This window comes from Myotis daubentonii, chromosome 15 (genome assembly GCF_963259705.1).
Source record: "Myotis daubentonii chromosome 15, mMyoDau2.1, whole genome shotgun sequence".
Classification (NCBI taxonomy): Eukaryota; Metazoa; Chordata; class Mammalia; order Chiroptera; family Vespertilionidae; genus Myotis; species Myotis daubentonii.
This window is the reverse complement of record NC_081854.1, coordinates 690,209-698,894: the sequence shown is the minus strand read 5'-3', so window position 1 is coordinate 698,894 and position 8,686 is coordinate 690,209.

The following is an 8,686-nucleotide window of genomic DNA, read 5'->3' as shown; positions in this document are numbered from 1 at the left end:
AGGGGAAAGGGAGAGATACCAACATCAGTGATGAGAGAGTATCATAGATCTGCTGTCTCCTACACGCCCCTAAGGGGAATCAAGCCGTCAACCTGGGCATGTGCCCTTGACCGGAATCGAGCCCAGGACCTCAGTCTACAGGCCGATGCTCTATCCACAAAGCCAAACCAGCTAGGGCGCATTGCACTTTTTTAAAAATATATATTTTATTGATATTTTACAGAGAGGAAGAGAGAGGGATAGAGAGTTAGAAACATCGATGAGAGAGAAACATCGACCAGCTGCCTCCTGCGCACCCCCTACTGGGGATGTGCCAGCAACCAAGGTACATGCCTTTGACTGGAATTTAACCTGGGACCCTTCAGTCTGCAGGCCAACACTCTATCCACTTACCCGTACCAGTTAGGGCTTCATTGCACTTTTTAACTTGCCCAGGGTCATAGCCAGACTTACATCACTGGCAATTCTGGAGCAGAACCCATTTCAACTCTACCTCCTGGTGGAAGTCTACAGTGTGCAACATTTATCTATTCTAGAACATTCAGGGATGTAAGCCCCCAGTTGGGGGGCAATTCATGAGTTTTGTGAGCACTTTCTCTTCCCCTTATTTTTTCCTCTCTATTGAGTTAGGTCATGGGACTTTCCCAGTTTTGACCTAGAGGACTCAGTTGGGCATTTTAAAAAATGGACATTTTTCAGGGATTGTTGATCTCACATGACTCCTGTGAAGGCATTTTCCAGCCTCCAACTCACCAACCCGGGAACTGCACCTATCATTGCTCTTGTTTGTATGAAATAAAGGTCTTATGGTCTTATTGTTCAAGCCACTGTTCATCTTGGGGTTCTAGTCACTGTTTCGGGTGCTTTGAAATTAACTGGGTTTGCTAGCATGAAGGTGTGAACAGCATTGGTTGGGATCCCAAACCTTGTGTGCCTCAAGGTATAGTGTGATGGCAGAATATACGTCTTCAGTTTGGCCCAGTTTGCGTTGCTGCTCATAGCCTTTAGGAAAGACAGCGGAGCTTTGTGGGCCTAGATTGTAGCTTGGAAGCCATGTCTTGGGGGTTCTGAGTTCAACCTGAGAAAGGGGGTCCTTGTGACAGCCTTCATGCTTCTGAGAGCAACATGAACTCGTTCTCGTTCACAGGGCCTCTTGTCTCATGCTCAGCACTGGTGAGGGACCGTCTGTCCCCGCAGGTCCTGCAGTGGAGCTGTGGGCCCTGAAGTCCTGACTTCTGTAGGCACCATCACTGGTTTTAAGATGACAGGGGCCAGTCGAAGGATCATTGTTGCAGAAACACTGGATTCAGAGAGTGGAGGAGACTGCCACAAGTGGTTAGCATGCTCTTTTTATTTATTGGTTTATTTTATTTTCCAGAAGGCACATCTTCAGAAAGGTCCCAATGGCTGTGAAGGATGAGACATGTGGCCTTTGTGGTCCAGTCAGTGTTCCTGTGATGCAAGTGGAAACAGCCTTCACTGTTCACTTTTTTTTATTATTATTGATTTGAGAAAGAGGGAGAGAGAGCCATTGATGTGAGAGTGACACATTGATTGGTTGCCTCCCACATGTGCCCAAACTGCAGACTGAACCCCGCAACCTGGGTAAGTGCCCTGACTGGGAGTCTAACCCACAGTTTTCTGGTGTGTGGGACAGTTCTCCAACCCACTGAGCCACACCAGTCAGGGCATTGCTCACGTTTTTGCTGCCACAGAAGCATGTGTCCCTCTCATTAGGTGAGGGAATATAGACTCAGTACAGTTGCCAAACCTGATTTTCTAAGAAATCCAGACTTAATTTGAACCTGTTGTTATTTATTTTAAAAGTAGAGGCGTGCTGCACAACATTGGTGCACTGTTGGGGCGGGGGGCGGGGCGGGGCGTCCCTCAGCCTGGTGTGCAACCTCTCACAGTCTAGGACCCCTCAGGGAATGTCCAGCTGCCACCGCCACTGCGCTCGCCAGCCATGAGCCCGGTTTCTGGCTGAGTGGTGCTCCCCTGTGAGAGCACACTGACCATCAGGGGGCAGCTTCTGCCTTGAGTGCCTGCCCTCTGGTGGTCAATGCACATCATAGTGACCGGTCGTTCTGCCGTTGAGTGATTTGCATATTAGCCGTTATTATATAGGATACATTTTTACTGATATCAGAGAGGAAGGGAGAGGGAGAGTTAGAAATATCAATGATGAGATAGAATCATTGATTGGCTGCCTCCTGTATGCCCCCAACTGGGGATCAAGCCCGCAACCCGAACCCGATTTTGTGACCTTGGCCAAATCAAACCTGGCACCCTTCTGTTTGCACAGACTGAAGCTGTATCCACTGAATCAAACCAGGTAAGGCTTAAACCTATATTTAAAGTTTTAATAAGGTATAAATGACATGCAATAATCTGAACATATTTAAGTTTTGACATTCATATAAACCCATGAAACTATATGAAAGCCTAAGCGACCAGATGACTGGCTGGTAGCTATCACGCCCAACCAGGCAGCAGACGCTCAGGAGCTGCCCCCTGGTGGTCAGTGTGCTCCCACAGCAGTAGCACCACGCTGCTCAGCTGACCTTTGGGCACCAGACGCCGAGCTCATGGCTGGCAAGTGCAGCTGCGGCGCTACCAGCAGCCTGCAGGGATCCACCCGAAACCGCCAATACAACAACTGAGGGGTTCCAGATTGTGAGAGTGTGCAGGCCAGGCTGAGGGACCCCACCGGTGCACAAATCTGTGCACTGGGCCTCTAGTCAAATATAATAATAAACCTTTCCATCGCCCTCATATTTTCCTTGTATCTTTTAATCACTGTGGCCTCCAGGCATCCATAGAGTTGCTTTTCATTATAATAGATTGGTTTGCATTTTCTAGCATTTCATATGATTGAAATCATAAAGTGTTTAGTCTTTTCCTTGGGTGCCCTCATATGACGCATTTATTTTGAGATTCATCAGGGTTGCTTATCTGCATAGTTGATTATTTTTATATTATTCAGAAGCATGCTACAGTGATGTACCACTATTCAGCTACTTGTAGATGTTTCAATTGTTTACAATTTTGGCATTTGAAGAAACTGGACTTAGTTCATATTGATATGTTCCCTTATGTGTGTTAATACCTTGAAGTGCATTACCTGAGTCAGAGTGTAAGTGAATGTACAATTTAAGAAACACCAAGCTGCCATCTATAATGACTGTTCCTTCATTGCTCACCTATTTTTTTAAAAAAATATATTTCTTGCCCTAACCAGTTTGGCTCAATGATGAGAGAATCATTGATGGGCTGCCTCCTGCACACCCCTCACTGGGGATTGAACCCATAACCCAGGCATGTGCCCTTGAGCCAGAATTGAACCCGGGACCCTTTAGTCCGCAGGCCGATGCTCTATCCACTGAGCCAAACCGTCCAGGACTCACTTATTTAGTTTAATTGATTTTAGAGCGGAAGGGAGAGAGAAATGTCAGTGTGAGAGTGAAACATCAATTGGTTGCCTCCCACATGTGCCCCAGTCAGGGATCCAACTCGCAACCTGGGTATGTATTATTCCTCTTGTATTCCTACCAGCAGTGTATGTGGGTTCCAGTTCTCTGGTGTACTTACTAATAATGCATAGGGCTAGTCTTTTAAGATTTTGACCCTTTTATTTTTAAAAAAATATATATTTTATTGATTTTTTACAGAGATGAAGGGAGAGGGATAGAGAGTCAGAAACATCGATGAGAGAGAAACATTGACCAGCTGCCTCCTGCACACCCCCCACTGGGGATGTGCCCGCAACCAAGGTACATGCCCTTGACCGGAATCGAACCTGGGAACTTTGAGTCCGCAGGCTGTCGCTCTATCCACTGAGCCAAACAGGTTAGGGCGATTTTGACCCTTTTAGTAAATGTGTTGCAGGCTCTTGCTCTTTTTTTTTTTTTAATATGTTTTTGTTGATTTTATTTTCAGAGAGAAAAAGGGAGAGAGAGAGAAACATTGATGAGAGAGAAGCATAGATCTGCTGATTCATGCAAAGCCCCATGACCAGGAATCCAACTGGTGGCCTCTTGGTGCCTGGGACAATGCCCAATCTGCTGAGTCACACTGGACCCGCTTTTGCTCTGGTTTTGCATTTTCCTGATATATTGTGATCCTGAGCATAGCTAATGTACAGCAAATATGGGGGGATGGTGAGTTTGTTAAATACTATGAAAGAAATCAACGAGCAACCTGGCCAGAGCGTCCATGATATATATTTGATGAGGGGTTAACCAAAACATAGAAGGAACTCATACAACTTAACATTATGAAAGCCTGAAAAGGCATTTCTCCTAAGAGGACCTACAGATGGCCAGTAGACATATGAATAGAATCAACAGAGGAACTTAAAACTACAATGAGAACCTGTCAGAATGACTATCCTCAATAGATCAACAAACATGGAACAAGTATTGATGAGGATGTGGAGTGGGGAAAGTGGAACTCATGTGCACTGGCACATACTGTGGAAACACAGTGTGGAGGTTCCTCAAAGGTTAAAAGTGGGGGGCAGTGGAGGTGATACAGGGTATTGGGGGGGGTAGTAAATGGTAATGGAAAAATTAAAACTAAAACCAACAAGATATGAAAGGAATTTAAGTGTCCGTTGGTAACTAATAGACAAATAAATAAAGGTGATGTGGATGTAATATAATATTACTCAGCTATAGAAAGAATGGAATCTTACCCAAAGATAAGTCAAAATCAGAAAGACAAAAGCTGTATGAGTTCACTTATGTGGAATCTAAAGAACAAAACAGAAGCAAACTCCTAGATGCAGAAAACATTTTTTTTTAATATATTTTATTGACTTCTTTACAGAGAGGAAGGGAGAGGGATAGAGAGCTAGAAACATCGATGAGAGAGAAACATCGATCAGCTGTCTCCTGCACACCCCCCCCCCCACTGGGGATGTGCCCACAACCAAGGTACATGGCCTTGACTGGAACCGAACCTGGGACCCCCTCAGTCCGCAGGCTGACGCTCTATCCACTGAGCCAAACCGGTTAGGGCCAGAAAACATTTTTATATTGCCAGATGGGATTGGGTGAAAAAGAGGAAGCGATTAAGCTACAAATTGGCAGTTACGAAAACAGTGCTGGGGATGTATAAGCATGTGAAATACAGCATAGGGAAATATAGTCAGTGGTACTGATAAAATTACATATGGTGTCACCAGGTGCCAGTCTTTATTGTGGTGATTATTGTTAGGTATTTAAATGTTCACTACTCTAATTGTGAAATAATTTAAATATGCATATATATATTTCCACTTATTTTATTCATTTATTTTTTGTGTGAGATTGGCTCCTGACACCATGGTGCCAGTCTTTTGTTAACCAGGTGGATAATCAGTCTCTCCTTTTCTTCCCCCCAATAATTCTTTACTGTTGAAAGTATTCCATATGTCCCCTTCCCCCCCTCCCAATTGATCCCCTCCAGCCCCCTCCAGCCCCCTCCTCCCCCTCCTTCCCCCGGTCTTCAGCATCCTATTGTCTGTTTCCATAAGTTATGCATATATGCATACAAGGTCTTTGGTTGATTACCGCCTACCCACCCACCTTCCCTCTGAGATTTCGCACTCTGTTCCATGCTTCTGTGTCTCTGATCCACGCCGTACATCAATTTATTTTGTTACTTAGATTCCACATGTGAGTGAGAACATCTGATATTTTTCTTTCTCTGAATGATTTATTTCACTTTGCAGGCCCTTCCAAGCTGCCTCAAAGGGTAAGAGATTCTTTTTTCACAGCTGTATAGTATTCTGTGGTGTGAATGTACCACAGCTTTTTTACCCACTCATCTACTGATGGGCACTTGGGCTGTTTCCAGATCTTAGCTAATGTAAATTGTGCTGCTATGAACATAGGGGTGCATACATTCATTCTTTCTGATTGGTGTTTGGGGTTCTTAGGATATATTTCTAGAAGTGGGATCACTGGGTCAAATGGCAGTTCCGTATATACTTTTTTGAGGAAACACCACAGTTTTCCATAATGGTTGCACCAGTCTGCATTCCCACCAGCAGTGAGTTAGGGTTTCTTTTTTTCCACATCCTCGTCAGCACTTGTCATTTGTTCATGTGTTGATGGTAGCCATTCTGATAGGTGTGAGGTGATCCCTCATTGTCGTTTTAATTTGCATCTCTCTGATGATCAGTGACTTTCTGCATTTTTCATATGTCTCTTGGCCATCTGTATGTCCACTTTGAAGAAGTGTCTATTTAAAGTCCTTTGCCCATTTTCAAATTGGATGGTTTGTCTTCCTTTTGTTAAGTTGCATGAGTTCCTTATATATTTTGGAAATTAACCCTTTATCAGTTGTGTCATTGCCAAATATGTTCTCCCATACAGTGGGCTCCCTTTTCATTTTGTCTGTGGTTTCTTTTGCTGTACAGAAGCTTTTTATTTTGATGTAGTCCCATTTGTTTATTTTTTCCTTCATTTCCTTTGCCCTGGAAGATGTATCCGTAAACATATTGCTACAAGAGATGGCTCAGATTTTGCTGCGTATGGTTTCTTTTAGGATCTTTATGGTTTCACAACTTACATTTAAGTCTTTTATCCTTTTTGAGTTTATTCTTGTGTATGATGTTAGTTGGTGGTCTAGTTTCTTTTTTTTTTTTTTTTCATGTATCTGTCCAATCTTCCCAATACTATTTATTGAAGAGACTGTTTTGACTCCATTATATGCTTTTGCATCCTTTGTCAAATATTATTTATTTTTTAATCCTCACGTGAGGATATTTTTTCCATTGATTTTTAGAAGTTTAAGAGGCTTAGTTAATAATTCTAATTAAACTTTCTCTATTCCAATAGCTATGAAAAAGATGCAGGAAGTGGGTTTTGGACATGGTGATTCCGAGATGTCCCAAAGGTGGAGGTGGCACATGGACAACCAACTGGAATCACAGGCTGGAATTCCGGGGAGAGGCCCTGAAGGCTGAACCGAGCTTCGTGCTCAGATTGGGAGAGCAGGGAATCAGATAGGCTTTACTCTCAGATGGATCCTGAAATGAGGGAGAGTGATGGGCCTGAGGGCAGAGCCTGAGTGAGAATTCCTCAGCAGGGAAGGGTCTACAGGGGGGTCTGCCAGAGGGGAAAGCAGGTGGAGGTAAGGAGCCACGCCCGAAGTTAATGGTGGGAATTTAAATCTGCATGGACTAAAGTTAAAGGCGTACGGCACTTTCACGATTGAAATTATACATTCGTGTATTTTGTTACCTATATTTTCTTTAAAAGGCAGATAAGAAACATCACATTTTTAACCACTACGGCGGTTGAAGATTTCCCAGCCATCTCGGAGCTTCTCCAGCACCAGGCCCCTCTTAAGACCGAGGAGCCGCACAGGGGCAGTGAGATTTCACAGGAAGTTCTCAGTGGAAAAAGCCATCACCATTGGGGAGAGGGTGGAAAAGCCGCCAGCCACAGCCAGGACGTTGTTCATCATCAGGGTGTCCGCTCTGGAGAAGTGAATCATAAGGGTAACAAATGTGGGAAAGTTTTTAGACAAATAGTTCACCTCATTCGACATAGGACAGCTTACACTGGGGAAATGCTTTCATGAGTGTAGTGCAGTGATGGCGAACCTCTGACACGCGTGACACGCGAACTCATTTTTTTGGTTGATTTTTCTTTGTTAAATGGCATTTAAATATATACAATAAATATCAAAAACATGTCTTTGTTTTACTATGGTTGCAAATATCAAAAAATTTCTATCTGTGACACAGCACCAGAGTTAAGTTAGGGGTTTTCAAAATGCTGACACGCCGAGCTCAAAAGGTTCGCCATCACTGGTGTAGTGATTGTGGCAAGTTCTTAAGCCAAAGCTCTAGCCTGGCCAGATTTCATCCTGTAGAAAAGGCATATACACTTGTAGTGATTGTGGGACGCCTTTCAGTCACAGGTCTACCCTCATTCAACACTTGCAGGATTCACACTGGAAAAAATCCCCATGGCAAGTCCTTCAGTGAAAGCACTGCTCGCATTAAACACCACAGACTTCCCACGAGAAAGGCCATATGAGTGCAGTGTTTGTGGTAAATGCTTTAACGGCAAATTTATCCCCATTTGGCCTCGGGTAGTTCATACCAGAGAGAAGCCATTTGAGTGTACTGATTGTGGAAAGTCCTTAAGCACAACTCTGCCCTCATGCGACACAAGAGACTTCCCACTGGAGAAAAGTGGTATGAATGTAGTGATTGTGGGAAATGCTTTAGGACAAATATGAACTCATTGAACATTGGAGAATTCTCCCTGGAGAAAAGCATTCGGAGTGCCTTAAAGTGTAAGAGGTAACACAGCTGGCGAGAGTCCGCACTGAGGACTGAGGCCCATACCCAGAGAGAATTTCAGGAGCTGCTCTCCGTCTGAGAAATATGTCAGGTTCCTAACGGAATTGAATATGCCTCATAATATTGCGTAGGAAATACTAAATGGATAAAAAAGCTTCTATGGATCAGACACTGCCACGGAGGACACAAGCAGCAGCAAAGCTCTTTGTGGACACCTGAGGCACAGTCAGCTCCTTATCGGGATAGAGATGTGCCCGCAACCCAGGTACATGCCCTTGACCGGAATCGAACCTGGGACCCTTCAGTCCGCAGGCCGACACTCTATCCACTGAGCAAACCGGTCAGGGCTGAGCCATCCCTTTAATCTCCCACATCAGTGAC